Source organism: Mastigoproctus giganteus, chromosome 14 (genome assembly GCF_048544385.1).
Source record: "Mastigoproctus giganteus isolate SK-2022 chromosome 14, ASM4854438v1, whole genome shotgun sequence".
NCBI classification, from domain to species: Eukaryota; Metazoa; Arthropoda; class Arachnida; order Uropygi; family Thelyphonidae; genus Mastigoproctus; species Mastigoproctus giganteus.
In genome coordinates, this window is record NC_143588.1 from 63689105 (window position 1) to 63707808 (window position 18704).

Below are 18704 nucleotides of genomic sequence, written 5' to 3' on the forward strand. Positions count from 1 at the left end.
ATAGGATACTGTAGTGAAGAGTCTGCACCTGGGGTAACAATGACAGTTCAGCTGTAGGTGTGGCTAATTGGGTTATTACTTGAGGGCTGTAGGACTTACCCAAAGCAGGAACAAAATCAAGGGCACTAACAGTCTTATGACAAAGGCATTTTGAGTCAAATGTCAATCAGTGTTTCTACTCGGAACTATGCAAAACAAAGGCTCCAAGCAGTGTTGAACACTAAAAATATTTAAACATAGATATATAGTATTATCTTTAAGAAGACCTGATAAAATCCATAAAAGCTGCCAGAAATTCATCCAAGGAATCTGGTGGTACACAAATTTCACAATAATGTAATTTAAAAACTACTTATAAATTACTATAAAGCAGAAGCTAAATACAGAAGTCTTATAATTAGGCTAACTAGCAGGGCAGTAGAAAGAACTGAACTTTGGAGAACAACAGCATTAGTAGAGAAGTAGGAAGACAGGGAGCCATCTACCATCACCCACAGGGAGTAGTCAGAGAGAATACTTAATACCTAACTGCAAAAAAACAGTCAGCAATTCATAAAATGGGAGTTTTTTAGAAGACCTTTATGCCAAATACAATCAAAAGCCATATAAATGTCAAGAGTATCTGCTTTGAGTTTCACAGCTAAACAAACAGCTCCAAGTACAGTGGGCATCACAGGAACACAGACTTTTGTGATGTGGAAAAAGAGGTCATCTGGTCCTATTTCAAACTGATCCATGCCGATGGCAGTATGAATCAATTAACCCATTATACCAGGTGTTGATATTGCAGGCTGGAGGTGGAATGTAATGGAATGGTAAATATTTCTATCACACATGCATAAATCCTTGATACCAATGAATAAATATCTGAATCCTAGAGACTATTTGAATACTGCTGCTGACCAGTTGCATCCCTCCATGCTTGCAGGAGGGATGATTTATTTACATGATTTAAATGATTTAAAACATGATTTATTTTAGCAAATTTTCAATAATGATTACAAAATGAAAATACAGCAAACTGTAATGGAGCCAGCCCACTTTTTTTGTTGATTTAGAATTTATTAAGTGCTCTTAAATACAATGTACAAAACTGAAAACTGTGTAGATCAACAGTGTAAATCATTTATCTACATTTAAAATCCATGACTGATTGCCAGGTAAAATAAGAAAGCTGTGTACAAAATTTGTAAACAGGCATATTAAACTTGTGCATACTTAGTGACTAGCAGCAGCAGTCTATGGATCAGTGCTGATAACTCTTTCAAGTTAATTTTATAGTTGAATATCCAGTCAATGCCTGTAAAAGACTGCAGACAATCTTTAAAAGAGAAGAAAGAAAAGATGAGACAGTACAATATCAGAGTAACAAAAGTGTATTTGAGTAGCTGTATTCAATATTTGAAAGTATCAGTACTGGCAAACTGATACAAGGAAGCAAGCTTATATAACTAATTCCAAAGGTAAAGGGAAAAGCTTTTTCATTTGTAAAGGTGACTACAGTGGTCTCAGACAGTTTATAAATTCTATGCAGCGGGACCAATTAATGATGTTACCAACAGCAAATTCTAAATAGGGAGCATTTCAGAGAAATAATCATAGGCTTTTCATACCAACTAAGAAATACTGTTCAAGTCTTAGACATACTGGATGTCAAATAAACTAATGAGACTTGTGACAGAGAAGAAAAATGTGTGAAATGCATATAAATTATCAGGTGATATAGAACCCTATGGTAGATAAACTAGTCTGTAATCACGTCACAAAGGAGTATATGAAAGATAAGGCAGATTACAAGACGTCTCTGGCAAAGAATGCAAAGGCTTCTTTGCTTATATTAACAGTAGAAGGAAAGGGTTGAAACTTATTGGGCCATTTCATATCAATGGTTTAACTGTTGAAGACCCTACTCAGATTACTGACACATTGAATAGATATTTTTGCATCTTCAGGTAACCCTCATATAACAAGTAGTTAGGTTCCTATAAAATGTTGTGTTATGCGAAACCGTGTTATACGGAACTAAGGAAAAGTACAAAAGGGAGGGGATTATGTTCCAAAAGCTAACAAAAATACACTATTCTAAATTTTGTGCATCTTCTGCTTTCTTTAAAAAATCAGTAATCTAGGCTTGTTTGCTTTTGCTTGATAAATCTTTGTGAATTTCATCATATGGAATTAAGCATTTTTGAAACTCCCTAACTTCGGGCTCCTTTCATTCAAGAATCTGCATTCAAAAATTAAGATTCTAATTGCTGTCATCCTCTGAATTGATTTTGTTTTACCAAATCCGCTTTGCCAGCCTCTTTTTCTACCAGTAATTCTTGAATGTATTCAGTAATCATATTTTTAAAATTTTTTTAGGAGCATCAGCCATGTTACTCTGTGTATATTGTCTATAAATTGAGTGTGTCCCGAGGTCGAGTTTCTGTTTTGCTGGACAAAAAGCCCAAGTTTCCGAAAAAAAGAAAAAAAAAAAACCATGCTACTCTCGCCTGAGCCCGACTAACTCAGCCACATTCTGAAAAAAAAAAACCCCCATAAAAATCCCTCCCATCATCGGCAGGATTCAAACTCGGTCTTTTCCACTTGGTGTGGGGAGGAGGGCAATTCTACCAACTGTGCTACCCAGGAGGGCTTCAGTAGTCATATCATAAAAACCTTCCCCTCCTACCAACGTAGCAAGTTCTACTATCGCCCCGATTCCGTTTTCTACTGGTTCAACCATATTTTCTGAATGACCTGACTCTGGCCATACATTTTTCCACACACATTTAACATTGATGGTTTTACTTCTTTCAGCAATAAAGCTATGATTCTGATACAGTCAACAATTGAGAAATGTTTCCATGCCTCCATTAGATTCGGAATCAATTTTTTCCAAAATCCATTGTAATTTCTGATGTAATCAGATTTAAAGGTGGATATAATGCCTTGATCTAATGGCCGAATGAAAGAAATTGTATTAACCTAGTACAACTGTGGTAGTAGGAACATAACTTCAACGTTTGGATAACTTAAATCTTTTGGATGGCCTGGTGTGCTATCCAATAGTAATGAAACTTTGAAATCTAGATTTTTACACAAGTCCAACAAGCACAAGTTCAATAGCACAGAACATACACGGGGATTTCCCAACAAATTAAAATACAGGGATTTCTCAATAATTTTTTTTTTTTTTGACTAGAAAGCCAACAGTGGGGATTCAAAAAGAGTGGAAATGTTGAAAAATTACAACCAACATAAAACCCCCACACAAAAGCTCAAAAATACCGTTATGCAGCAGGGTTTACCAAAATTCTCTAACCGTGTTATATAAGTACTGTGTCGTGTGAGGATTGCAGCAATTTATCAGTTGTGTTAGAGCAAAACTGTGTTGTAGAAGTACTTTGTTATACGGGGGGTTGCCTGTACATTCACATATGAGAAATTTTTTAGGGAAGGGTATGCCAAAAGTTTATAAAACTCCAACAGGGAGATAAATGATTTTGTGATATCTGAAAGGAAAGTGAAAGAGAAATTGTTGAAGCTAAAAAAAAAAAAAAGTGCCGGGGTTGATGAGACTATCCAATTATATTAAGATAAGCAGCAAAAGAGGTAAGCAAACCATTAGCCATAATTATGAGATCATCATTGGATTTAGAGAAGGTCCCAATGGACTGGAGAAGTGCAAATGTATCTCCAGTTCACAAAGGGGATACATTCATTTCCACTGGAACAGAACGAGCTTAATGTCTGTTCCAGGGAAAATAATGGAGTCGTCGGTTAAGGAAGTAACATCTTGTCTGACCAACTGATATCACATACTTGGATTTTAGGAAGGCTTCTGATATTTTCGCACATAACTGAAGCAATATGACATTAATGGCAAGTTACTGCTATGGAATAAGGGATGGTTGAGTGAGAGAAGACAGAGAGTGGTTATCAATGGGCACTGCTCTTCATGGACTACATTATTAGTGGAGATCCCCAGGCATCAGTGCTGGACCCATTATTGTTTTCAATATTTATTAATGATACAGATGAAGGTATGTCAGGCTTAATGTCTAAGTTTGCAGAATGTACAAAAGTTGGTGGGGGGGGGGGTAAGGACAGTAATCAAGGTAAGCTACTGCAAAACTTTTTCTAGATTACTGTCAACATTGCCATGAGGAAATGTTAAAATGCCAAGCATGACTTGGGATAATTTGTTATATTTTAAGCTTCCCTATGCATTTGTTAGCTCTCAACCAAGAACCACTGTATATCAATTCTTTCATAACAGCATCTGGTGTGGTTCTCATGGTGAAATTGGAAAACTGATGCTGCAAAATATTTCTTTACCTTCAATGATATTGAAAAGTACTGGAAACTTCATGTTCAATTTGATTCAAAAACTATTCTCTGAATAGCTTTATGTTAAAGTTACATAACATTTAGCTTAGCTTCCAAAATCTCAGCGATTTGCTGTCTACGAATTCAGTTTGGAGCCAGTAGACTTTCAACTGCTGTAAAAAAAAATGCACTTTGGTCTTAGGAATCCACAACAGAAAGTAAGCTGGCTGCCAAACTAAGTCCACAATTTAAATTTATTCAAAAAATCATACAGCTTCTGTATGAATGTATTAATATTTGAAATTGCAACAATTCAACTGTACAGGTGGTGCCTCGCAATTCGACAGTCGGATTTCACAGGCTGGCGCAAACGCTACATGATATTGCACGATACAATTCTTTGCTGGACTGTGTAGCTGCATTTAACGTTACTAAATAACACTAAATAGTAATGGTTGCTTCATACATTTTAACCAATGGTATTAAAGAGCGGGAGTAATATTTAACCAATGATAGATAAAGCGGGAATAGATCCTACAATCATTCAGCTACGTTAGCTGCCTCAAAGATAGCTACAGGTATGCCGTCAGTTATGAGACAACATTATCTCGTTAATAATCGTAGTCTGAGTTCATGTTTGCTCAAGTTGTTTGTGCTAATTTATAATTCTGCATTTCTCATAAAGTAAAAAATTTTGTGATTTGGCAGTTATTTATTTTTTGAGTGAAATTTGATAATGGGTCCAAAGAGAAGTGAACAGCGGAATAATTCAGGAGAAAGTAATAAGGAAGTAGTAAGGAAGAAAGAAATTATAGATGAAGTGCAGAAAGGTAGAACAATTACAGATGTAGCTCAAGAGTGTGGCGTACCTAGGTCAACCGTGGCAACTTTTTTGGCAACAAAGAGACAAGATTATAGGTGCTAGGGTGTTCGCTGGAGCAATGAAAATTTCTGACAGAAACAGATATTTAATCAATGAAGAAATGGAAAAGCTGCTTCTTACCTGGATTAGAGAAAGACAGATGAAAGGAGATCCAGTAACTCAGGCAATGATCTGTGAAAAGGCTAGGTTGATTTTTGAAGAATTGCAGAAGAAAATTCCAGGATGTATCTCAGATCAAACTGATGAATTCAAGGCAAGTCGTGGGTGGTTTCACAGATTCAAAGGTAGAACAGGTATCCATAGTGTTCTCAGACATGGGGAAGCAGTTAGTGCAGATAAAAAGGCTGCAGAAGAGTTTGTGAAAAAATTTGAAGATTTAATCATGAAGGAAGGCTACTTGCTGCAGCAAATTTTTAACGGGGATGAAATTGGGTTATTTTGGAAGCGCTTACCAAATCGAACATACATCACGCAAGAAGTGACGCTCCCAGGAAATAAGCCTATGAAAGATAGGCTTACCTTGTTATTGGCAGCAAATACAAGCGGCAGCAATTCCTCATTGAAAACAATTTACCTTTGAAAGCACTGCTGATTCTTGACAATGCTAGTGCCCACCCCCAAGACTTGGTGAACATTCTTGAAATTGACTTTGATTTCATCAAAGTCCAGTTTTTGCCTCCAAAACACCACATCACTGATCCAACCCATGGATCAAGAAGTAATTGCCTGTTTTAAAAAACTTTACACCAAGGCTTTGTTTTCACAGCTTTTTGACGTGACTCATTCTTCTGATAAGACACTGAAGGAGTTCTGGAAGACTGAGTTCAATATTCTCCACGCCATTTCCTTTTATTAAAACTACCTTGGAGGGAGTGACACAGAGGACCCTTCGTGCATCATTGAAGAAATTCGTTCCTTCCTTTTTTTCAGGATGACAACAGTGCAGTCCAAGCTGCTGAAGAATCAGAAGCAACTGCGGCCATGCGAGAAATCATTTCGACGGCGGAGAACCTCGACATAGGAGAAGTTGATGAGGCTGATGTGGAAGAGCTTGTGGAGGATCACGATGACGAACCAACCGTGGAAGAACTCAAAACACTCAGCGAACTGGAAGCAAAAGAGACAGAAAGGGAAATTTCACGTGAAGAAGAAGAAGACAGGGAAAAAGGGCCGATGCTAACAGCTGCCATTAAATAAATTTTATTCCACTGGGAGAAGGTGCAGTCTGCTTGTTTAAAATGACACCCCAACACTGCTGTTGTAACTAGAATGACAGACTTGTTTAACAACACTACCATGCATCACTTCAAGGCTATCTTGAAAAAGAGGGAGAGACAGTCCACCCATGATCAATTCCCCATCCCCATTCAAGCCAAGAGGAGAAGAGAAGGGGTAAAACAAGATAAATAAAACATCCTTCCAACATCTAAGGCTCAATGAAATGTATGCACTCATTATGTATTTTGTAATTTCGTTTGTTATATGGTAGAATATAGTAAAGTCAATAATATTGTGTATTTCTCCCCGACAACGAATTAATCAATTTGCCATAAACTTATATGGAAAATATCGACCCGCAATTCAACAAATTCGCAATTCGAATCTAATTCGGCAACGGATTACAGTTGAATTGCGAGGCACCACTGTATCATCAAATAGGCCACCTTGAATTTAGCAACAATACCAATTTATAAAATTAAAATATATAATGCAATTCTATTTAAATAATAAAATTTATTAAATAATATTAACAAATGATAAACAACAAATTCTGTTTTTCTCTAAATTGTTGCTGTTACTAAATTCAGTAAGGTGCCAGTTAATTTTAAATTCTAATTTAGAATTATAATTAGAATAAAAAAGTGTGAGCAAATTGCACTAATTTTTTTTTTTTTTTTTTTTTTTACTGTAGGTATAAATCACACTTAGGTAAAGATTTCCACAGTTCATCATCCACCAGCCTGTTTTTATGTTCATGATGTGCTGCCTCTATAATAATCTCTCATTATCTTTTATAATGGTAACTAACGAGGCAAGCAGTCTTTACTAATTTATTGAGAGGAGAGAATGGTATTTTGGTTCATATTTCTAGACTCTACCAGTAATGCAAGGTTAGAGGAGTTGCCATTCCATACATTTACTTTCTTTTAAATGAATTTTTAATGATATTTAGTTTTTGATAAACTAAGTTCTTTTATTCATCTTTATTGATTTATAAATTGAAAGAGTATATATGATCTCTGGGCTGTACAAGCATGCATTGCATAGGAAGTGAAAATGTATACTCCAATATAAACCCAATAGTTGGATGCTATGTATAGAGCAAATACAGGCCTTGATTTCATTAGGAAACATTTCAATGATAATGCTATTTCATCCTTAATGCTTTAAGGTGGGATAGTCCCAACTACTGTAAACACCAGATTTTAATTTGAAATGATTTTTTATGGAGATTTTTTATTAAGGAAAAAATGTAGATAAAACTTTCAATTCCACATTCTGTCGAACTGAATGTTGAAATCACAGCTGCCATGGAGAGCATCGCTTTAGAAACACTAGATGAAGTTAAGGGATCATTTCAATAGACCTCTGCAAACACTTGAATAGAAAGGATCACACAAACTGACATTGCATGATAAATAAAATCTCCCAAGCTTCACAAGTGTTGTGATATCAGAAACAATATTGCAAGAGTCAAATAACATACTATAAGCAATTCAAACATGTCTTTTTTTGATGACACCCTATATAATATATCATCAAATAGCATTATATAGCCAAAACAAATTGCAATGGAATGTAATGATCTGCCGACCGGGCTAGCCAGGTGGGTAAAGTGCCTGCCTGGCAACCCAAAGGTCGCGGGTTCGATTCCCGCCTCGGGCTTGGATCAAAGTACTGCAAAAACCTTGGGAGGTGCACTATGGCCACAGAAGCCGATGCGCCAACAACTACCAAACCAAAAAAAAAAAAAAAAAAAAAAATGTAATGATCATAATAAAAATTATTATTTCAACATATTAATAAATGTGAAATATCATTACGAAAACATCATTAATACATCTCCAGGAAGAAAAGAATTTATGAATACTAACAAAATGAATATACAGTAGACTCTCAATTTTCTGGGATAGATGATAAAAATAAAATCCCAGATAGTCCAAAAATATCAGCAACGTACCTAATAAATATGGCGATAGATAAAAAAATGAAAAAACTTACCATACACTACTTGCATGTCCAATATGATGCGTACATAGGTATAAAAACATACCTATAGGTAATGATGTATGCTTGCGTCAGCCACCAAAGCTGCCAATGGAGGTACACAATAATTTTCACAATATTTTTTACAAGTTTTGTTTTAAGAAATCAATAGACTTAACATAATATTTTATATTTTAATTTTACGAAAAATAGGAGAGATAAGCGAAAATCAATTCACTTAGGAAAATAAGAAAGTATAGAAGATTGTTTTTTTGTCTTTTGCAACTTTTTAACAATTGGCACTTTGAATATTTCTTAAAACCATTTTATCTGCCAGAACACTCGTTTTGCTGCTCCATGTGGTCAAGAAGTGCTTCTGCGTGGTTTTAAGCAACACAGTGGCTAAATTTTTGTGACAATATCAACTGTTCTCCTCTTCTTCAGGTTCACCATTATTTAGTGATGGTGCAGTAGTCATTACAAGATATAAAATTTCTTCATCATCATTTAGTACTTCATGGCCAGCTAAATCTTTGTCAGAATCATGAATTGAATGCTCATCAATATCCTCATTCCCCAATTTGTTGCAAATTTCATAACATTTCTGGTGCCAAATCTTCAGTTTTCTTCAAATCCTAGGAACCCTTCATCATTTCCCAGTAAAATTTTATGCCAAGACCTCTTTAAGGTTATGCTTTTTATTGATTTTCATGCTGCTGAAACTTCATGTCCAATACAGTCAGGTTTTTTCAAAATGTCAATAGTTAGCAATGGCCACATGGTGCAAGGAAGCCTATGGCTTATGCTGCACCAGGCAAAAAAATAAATAAAATAACAAAAAATAAATAAATAAATAAAAAATGAGAATAAGAATAAAATAATAATAAGAAGAAAAATTTTAAAAATAATAATTAAGAGAAAAGGAAATAGAACACCTACATGTTTCCCTACTCCAGTAGGTAATTATCCTCATTTGAAACATTTCTGCCCTCAGAACATCTTGCTAATATAGTGGCAGACAAAAAAACTGCATCACTTATGAATTTTGTAAATAATGTGTTTTGCGCTACATTGTGGGTTGCAGAAATGTTTGAAATGCATTTATTAGATGGGATATATATCTCTGTGGATGAAATCCAATAAAAAGACTCCACCTGATATACCTACTTGCCATAAATATCTTCCCAAAGGGTAAAATGTGTAATTAATGGAAATATAAGAAATCATGCAAATGGCAATCACGACAACCAAACATACGCTTTATTGCATTTACCTGCACAAACTGAAATGACAAGTTAACGTAACAGTATTATGTACTGTAAATCAGCAAAATAAGTCCTCAATATTTTGTTGTTCCTCCTCGAGCTGCAATTATTGCGACAATATCTTGCAACGATCTGGCATAGAGTTAATCAACTAGATATACGGTTGCCCAATTTCATGGTACCACACCCTTACAATGCTCTCCTGCAGCTGAATCTTACTTGTTGGCTTCTTCTGAGCAATTTTAAATGACATTATGTACCAGCAATTTTCAATAGGGTTCAAATCTAAACTGTTGACGGGCCAGTCCAACACGTAATGCCGGCATTTCTGAAGTGTGACCGCACCTTAAGGGAGAAAAACGAGGGGAAATATTGGTGTAAGTATGTTTTAAGCCTTGTGAAACAAGAAGACAAACTCATCATTAAATCTAAATAGCATAAAACTTACCAATTTTGCTGTGTGGCAAAGTGCCGAGTCCTGTTGAAAAATGTAGCTTTGGATGTCTGTGTGGTGATCCCTAATAACGAGTTTCAGGCACTCCTCCAAGACAGCAGTGTAGGTTTCTGCATTCACCTTTCCATTAATAAACTTAATTCTTAATTCTGTTAGCGGGGACTTGACAGTCGGTGTTATGCAGTTAAGATGGTATGCCCCTGATTTTCGTCTTCTGACATATTGCTTCCCATCCGAGCAATGCAGGTTGAATTTCTATTCGTCAGAAAAGATGACGGTGTCCCATTGCTCTTTTATCCATGAAACATGCATATTAGCCCAAGCAAGTTGCTTCTTCATCATTTGTTGGGTCAACAAAGGCTTCTTCTTGGGCCGATAAACATGCAGACCACATTCTGAAAACCGTCTTTGGATAGTTGTGTACTTGTTTCAACACCAGAGGCCATCTCAAAGTCCAGTTTTAGATCAGGAGCACTAGCATGGCGATTACAAAGGCATAGCCGTTCAAAATATCAATCTTGGGAAGGTGCAGTCACTCTCTTACGTCCTGATCCAGGTCTTCTCTTCACATTACCGGTTTCACGCTTTAATTTCAGCACTGGGATATTGTTGACTGGTGGCAGCCTATTTTATCAGCGATAGCAGGCATAGAAAGCCCTTCCTAGGACAGAGCAACAGCTACACTTTTTTTCCCTTGGTATCAACTGAACATAAACATATGAAGCCACGCTTACACCTCTGCAAAACAGGATACTAATGAGCATGCATACCCTTCCAACGCTGTATTTATAGAAATGGCTGATGCAATACCTTGCAATTACTGTCTGATGCAATAGAAGCATTATCTGATGCAATACCTTTGCTTTGTGACATACAAAATGACTGTAATCAAACAATATCTTATACATTTCACTACAAATGTTACTTTTTTAAGGTGAGGCAATTTTATGTCCGCCACTGTATGTTCTGTTGCAGTAACAAACAAGAACTCTTGAGGTATGTGCAAGCATTACTTTGACCAATATTATCAGATAAATGCAAATGTATATTACACGTTTATCTGATAACTAGCAAACTAGCAGTTCCTCTGAACCTTTAAGGTATCCTCAATAATACTGGCAAAACTCTTGCACCACCTTTGTTTAAATGTATTTCATCTCTACAAAACAGATTCCTTCTACCTACAAGTGCAGGCCAAGCTGTTAGAAATTTCCCCACAAAACCTTTGCTGAGTCCTTCAAGTCTTGAGTTAATCCACAAGGCTTTTGGCATATAATCACTCCTATCGTGCGCAGGTAGAATTGCTGACACTGTATTGCGACCTAACTCACGGCATTTCTTCAGCATGGTCCTATATTTGTCTAACAGATCGTCAGATCGTGTATGCTTAATGTCATTAGGCCCCACATAGACATTTCCAATACAAACGTGTTTCATCAGCATTGTAAATTTGCTCTGGCACAAGTTCATTGGTTTCAATAGATTTTTGAAACTCACTGGTGAATTCTTGGGTGGCCCATGCATCACTACTTAGTTTATCACGTTGAATGGCAATCTGACGAAGGTTGTGCCTCTCTCTTTAAACCGTGTCAACCACCCAGAAGATGCAATAAAATCATCCTGCAATTTTAATTCATCAAAAAAATATTTTGCCTTGGCTCTTCTGCTGTTTGTTAGCTAAACCACAACACCGTTGCCTTGTTGAGGTCCTCATATATAGACTGTTTCGTCGTTTTTCTGATAGTTACATCTTTAACGCTATCAGATGTGCCCACAAAATCTAATAGCTTCCCTTTATTTTTTATGATGTCGTGTATGGTTTGGTCGCCAACATTATAATGGTTCATTAAAGATTTAATGGATGTTCCGTTTTCAAAATTTTGAATAATCCCAAGTTTTTGTTCAATTGAAAGCACAACTCTTTTGTGTTTCCCCACCATTTTTGTGATTTCTAAACAAAAAAAAAAAAAAAAATAATAATAATAATAAAATATATATATATATACAGGGTTATTCAAAATGAAGTCCGGGGGTTGAAATGTTTGAATTCGACCATTTTTTTTTGGTTTCCTGGTCATATTTCCAACAATGAATGATGAAGACATTTCAACAGCAGCAGCCAAGTTTCAGAAGATTTACTCAGATGACATCGAGCCTGGGTTTGAAATGTTTGAACGTTTGAAACCCCGGACTTCATTTTGAATAACCCTGTATATACACACAGTAAACCCTCGATTTAATGGACTAATAGGAGAGAAGAGATGTCCGTTAATGCCAAAAGTCCGTTAAACCGAATGTAACCTGGGGGGGGAGGGGAGGCATTTTTTATTGTTCTTAATGTAAAAAAAAAGCTTTAATACAATATACAGTACTGCACAATATAAAATTATTAAATTATAATAAAGAATATGTAATATTCTCTTGTAAATATAAAATGTCGAAATTTGGCCTTTAATTTACAGAGATCAGGAACAGTTTGTTTTTTTATGCTGTAAATTTCACAAACACGTGCTACTGAGACGCCTTGTTCTAATTTCTCAATTAGCTCTAATTTCCGTGCCACATTTAAGTTCACACGCTTTCTTTTAACTCCTCTATCACTTGATGCCATTTTAAATTGTAAGGATTGCAAAATTATTTAATAAATAAAGTCACAATTCAGAAATTACAGAAACACTCTGTATAGTATTAGTATTAGTATTAGTAACGGCCTTATGGTGCAAGAAAGCCTATGGCTTATGCTGCACCAGCCAAAAAAAAAAAAAAAAAAAAAAAAAAAAAATCCGAACAAAACAATGATAAAAACAAAAATTAAATAAATAAATAAATAATAATAATTAATAAATAAATAAAAATAATAAAATGAAATTAAAAATTAAATAAAAAGGAAATTAATCCTATCATCCTATGCGCTTCCCTTACCCGAAAGTACTATCCAGATGACCTTTGAATTTCCCCAAACTGTCGGCCTCTACCACCCATGAAGGCAACTTATTCCAGTAATTTATAACTCGCTGGCTAAAATAAAACTTCCTGCAGTCCAATCTAAACATTTCCCCGCGTAACTTGAATTTATGTCCCCTAGTTCTAGCATCATTTATAATCTTGAAAATTTTGTCCTCATTCATTTTACTGATGCCTCTCAGAGCCTTAAACACCTCAATCAAATCTCCCCTAAGGTGTCTAGTTTCCAAACTCTGCAACCCACATATTCGAAGTCTTTCTTCATACGGACGCCCTTTTGCCGATCTCACCAGGCGAGTTACCCTTCTTTGCACCCTTTCAAGAAGCTCGATGTCTTTCTTTAGGTGCGGTCTCCATACTTGAACACAGTATTCCAAGTGTGGTCTAACATAGGCCTTATATAATGGGATTATCACGTCCCTATCTCTACTTGCAAAAGTTCGATAGATCATCGATAGGACACCATGGGCCTTCCTTGCAACCTGTTTACAATGCTCAGAGAATTTCATGTCTGACCGTATCGTAACACCCAAGTCCCTTTCCTCCAGTACTGGGTTTAGTTGAACTCCACCAAGTGAATAAGTTATTTTGGGATTACTGTTTCCCAGGTGTAATACCTTACACTTTGTTGGATTAAAGCACAGCTGCCATTTTTCTGACCATTCTTGAAGTCTATCTAGGTCTCTCTGAAGAAGCTCAGCTTGACAGTGATCATTAACTACTCTACCAATTTTAACATCATCTGCAAATTTAGACATCACGCCCTCTATCCCTTCATCAATGTCGTTTATGAAAATTAAAAACAACAGTGGTCCTAATACTGATCCTTGGGGAACCCCACTTCTTACAGCAACCCAATCTGAGGAATAGCCATTTATCACAACCCTCTGCCTCCTGCCCTGAAGCCATCCTTCTATCCATCTAAGGATTTTTCCAGTGATTCCAACCTGTTCCAGCTTATAAAGCAACCGCTCATGTGGGACTGAGTCAAAAGCTTTGCTGAAATCTAAATAAACAATGTCGAAATTATTCCCTAAATCCAGCTCGTGAGTGACCCTTTCGAAATAGCGAACCAGATTTGTTAAACATGATTTTCCCTTTACAAAACCATGCTGAGTATCCTTGAGAATTTCAATTCGATTCAAATGATCCTGAATTCCACCCTTGATCAATGCCTCCATGATTTTCCCTACTACTGAAGTCAGACTGACAGGTCGATAATTTCCCACTTCACTTTTAGAGCCACCCTTATGTATGGGAGATACATTTGCACTTTTCCAATCCAAGGGAATCTCCCCAGAGTCTAGTGATGCTCGCATAACCAGCCTCAGTGGTTCAATGCACTCGCTTGCCGCCTCTCTCAAGATTATAGGGTATATTCCATCAACTCCAGGAGCCTTACTAGTCTGTAGGCTTGAAAGTTTTTTCATTAAATAATCTTGCGAGATTTCAATATCATTAATTACATATTTTTTAACTTCGCTCCCACAATTTCCCATTGCCACAAAAGGCTTTTCATTTGTAAATATCGATGCAAAATAACTGTTGAGTTCATCTGCAACGGCAGCTGGTGTATTTATTACTATCCCCTTTCCCTTACGTAGAGGTCCGATCTGGTTTGTCCTGCTCTTCTTGGCATTTATATATGTGAAGAATTCTTTATCCCCCCTCTTTGCTCTGTTTGCTAGTGATTTCTCATAAACTGCCTTTGCCTGTCGAACCTTTTCTGTGGCTCTATTACACATCACCTTGTAGCTGTTATAGGCTTCAGTACTTTTTATTGCTCTGTAACGTTTCCATGCCACCTTTTTCTGCTCAAGTAATGTGGCAACTTCACTATTCATCCAACTTGGAACCCTTCTCGTGGAGTATTTTTTTAATGGTATATACGCATTCAAGGCATCGGTGATTAATGTTTTAAAAGCGTACCACAGTTCAAATGTATTCATTCTCTGGGCGATATCTACCCAGTTAATAGAGGCCATGTAGTACCTTAAGGCATCGTAATTTCCTTTTCTGAAATTAAAACCCATTCCTTTGCCTTTTACTTCTGCTACCTCTCTCGTCATCATCCACCGTAGAACTCCGTGATCACTTCCTGCTACTGGTTCCTCTACTGTCAGCCCTGTTATGTCATCTGATTCATGTGTGATGATGAGGTCTAGGATATTCTTTTCTCTAGTACTTTCCCTGACATGTTGATACAAATAACAGTCATCTAGTTGATTTAAAAATTTTGTTCCCCATGTCGAGTTTCCTTCCCATTTACTCCAATCAATTAGAGGCAAATTGAAATCACCCATAATAAGGCATTGACGCTTACTTGCCCATTCCATTTGCATGTAGAGGCTTTTGTCATAGTCTTCACAATCACCTGGTCTGTAGATTACGCCTACTCGCATTGTACCTTTGTTTCCAACTATCTCACACCATACAGACTCTATACTAGCATGTGAAATGTCTGAATCTGGGAAAGCTATCGTCGCACTCAGGCTGCTTCTGATAAGAAGCATTACCCCACCACCCCTTCTATCTACTCTATCCTTCCTAAATACATTATACAAGCCGTACTGAAACTCATCATCCCCAATTTCCGGGTGGCACCACGTCTCCGTAAGCCCTATTATGTCCGCGTTACTTGTTTTAACCAGCAGTTCGAATTCGCTCATTTTATTGACGACACTTCTAACGTTACTGTATAAACAATTAAGATTTACTGTTCTTGTATATTTAACAACCCTAACACAACCCTTGAAGTTTTTTAGGCTCTCTTCCCTGATATTAGCTACCTGCTCACGTGAAACGTCTTTGCCCCCAGAACATCTAGATAATACGTCCAGTTGGGGTAACAGATAAGAACTCTTAAGGTATGTGCAAGAGTTACATTGACCAATATTATCAGATAAACGCGTGTCAGTATTACCCACATCCCCCCTAACTAGCAGTTTCCCTGAGCCTTTAAGGTATCCTCAATAATACTGGCAAAAACTTTTGCACCACCTTTGTTTAAGTGTATCCCGTCTCTACAAAACAAATTCCTTCTACCTACAAGTGTGGGCCATGCTGATAGAAATTTACCCCCTAAAGCCTTGCAGATTCCTTCAAGTCTTGAGTTAATCCACAAGGCTCTTAACATATAATCCCTCCTATCGTGTCTGGGCAGAATTGCAGACACATAGACATTATGGCCTAGCTCGCGACATTTCCTCAGCATGGTCCTGTATTTTTCCAACAAATCGTCAGATCGTGTACGTTTAATATCGTTTGTCCCCACATGAATAATAATATTTTCTTTACCCCCTTTAAAATCTGACAGTCTGTTGGTGACATCATCAATAGTTGCTCCCGGCAGACATACCCTGGTTCTGCTCCACCTATCTTTATTACAAAAAATATTCCCCGTTTCCCTGACAATGGAGTCTCCTAATAAAACAATGTCCTTTCTAACCAGGGTAGTTTGCACTTGGTTTTTCTGTTTTGAGGCTCGAATCGGGTGTGCATCACTTGGTAGATTGCTGGAGTTTTGAGTCCCTGACGAGCTCCCAGAAGCATTATTTTCGAGGGCAAGCACTCGTTTTTTCAGGGACTCAAATTGTTTTTCAGGGACTCAAATTGTATACAACCTGACTGCACGATAGTTTGAGGCAGACTGAGACTGAAACAAAGTGAGTCGGTAGACCTGCAGTTTAATGTCCCGAGTCACGTTCAGCTCGCAAGTCACCGCCTGCTCTTATCTGTAATATGGTTAAACAGCTATTTGAACACATTTTCAGAGAGAAAGAAAGAAAAAAAAAAAAACAATTTCCTGCCTACAATTTCCTGAATTTGATTATAAAAATAAAGGTAGGTAATTATCAAAACAATAATGGAAATAGGTAATTATTATTAATTAAAATATTAATTTTTAATTAATAATAACACTGAAGTTTTGTATAACCTAAAAAAATAACATGGTTGAGATTAATATGTACACTACTGTATTATTATTTGTCCGGTCCATTAAATCCGAAATCCGTTATATCGGGGTCCGTTAAAATCTGAAAATCAAAACTGAAAAAAAAAAAAAAAAAAAAAGCATGGTTGACACTGTGGAATGTAATGATGACAATAAAAATGTGTTATTTCAATATATTAATGAACAGGAGGGGTTAATATGTACATTACTGTGTTATTATTTGTCCGGTCCGTTAAATCCAAAATCCGCTATATCGGGGTCAGCTAAATCGAGGGTTTACTGTGTGTGTTTGTGTGTGTGTGTGTGTGTGTGTGTGTGTGTGTGTGTGTATATATATATATATATAATTATGAATAAAAAATAAAATTAAGTAAAGAAAGAAAATGGATTTGAATTTGAATAGAGATAAAATGAAATATCGATAATATGAATTATGGATCAGGGACACTGCAAGAGCAAAGGTACCCTACAACCATAATGTATATAGAAAATTATTTTTAATGTTATGTGTAAATCTTTAATTTAACTTATGCTAATAATGAAAATACCGGGTACCCTGGGAGCGATGTATGTTGAATAAAGGGGGAAGAACGGAAAAGAAAAGTGTAACGTTATAAACAAAGTGCGAATTTTGAAAAAATGCAAAATTTGAAAAGAACGACCAAGGTAGAAATAGCAGATTTTTGAAAAGAACGACCAAAGTAGAAATAGCATTGCAGTATCTTTCATAATTTCTGTGTCTTCTTCAGAGGTCATCCACCTAAATTATGAAAAAGAACAGCAATACTCTTACTTCTGTTTCTGACATGTTCTGTATGTCAAAAAACACGTGTACGCGGACACGTGGTAAAAAATAATTTAGAATATAAATTTTGAATAAATAAAATACAAGTTAAGCAAAAATATTATGCCAAAGTTTGCTTAACTTGTATTTTATTTATTCAAAATTTATATTCTAAATTATTTTTTACCACGTGTCCGTGTACACGTGTTTTTTGACATACAGAACATGTCAGAAACAGAAGTAAGAGTATTGCTGTTCTTTTTCATAATTTAGGTGGATGACCTCTGAAGAAGACACAGAAATTATGAAAGATACTGCAATGCTATTTCTACTTTGGTCGTTCTTTTCAAAAATCTGCTATTTCTACCTTGGTCGTTCTTTTCAAATTTTGCATTTTTTCAAAATTCGCACTTTGTTTATAACGTTACACTTTTCTTTTCCGTTCTTCCCCCTTTATTCAACATACATCGCTCCCAGGGTACACGGTATTTTCATTATTAGCATAAGTTAAATTAAAGATTTACACATAACATTAAAAATAATTTTCTATATATATATATATATATATATATATTTATTATAAAAAAAATTGACATCTGTGACGTAAATAATGAAACACAATAATTCACATGACGCACTAAAACAAACTATACATTTGTTCTCTTTCTACTGTTTTTTTGAGCGGCAGTTGTGAACACAGCGGGGATTGTGTCGCTTATTTATGACTTGCAAAACATCTGTTTATTTCCTATTCTATTTATTACTTGAATTTTATAATTTCCAGTTTATATTTTAATTTTATTTGGAGTTTTGAAGTGTCCCAATTAATGCAATCCCAGTAAATCAAGAGTCTGCTGTACGTATTACCAAAATATATA

At 36.0% G+C, this 18704-nt stretch overlaps 1 protein-coding gene across 2 annotated transcripts in view; it reads right to left on the minus strand.

Moving 5' to 3' along the window:
• LOC150075172 (polyamine-transporting ATPase 13A3-like) overlaps window positions 1–18704 on the minus strand; it is a 409674-nt gene that overhangs the window by 129705 nt on the left and 261265 nt on the right. The window lies entirely within an intron of this gene.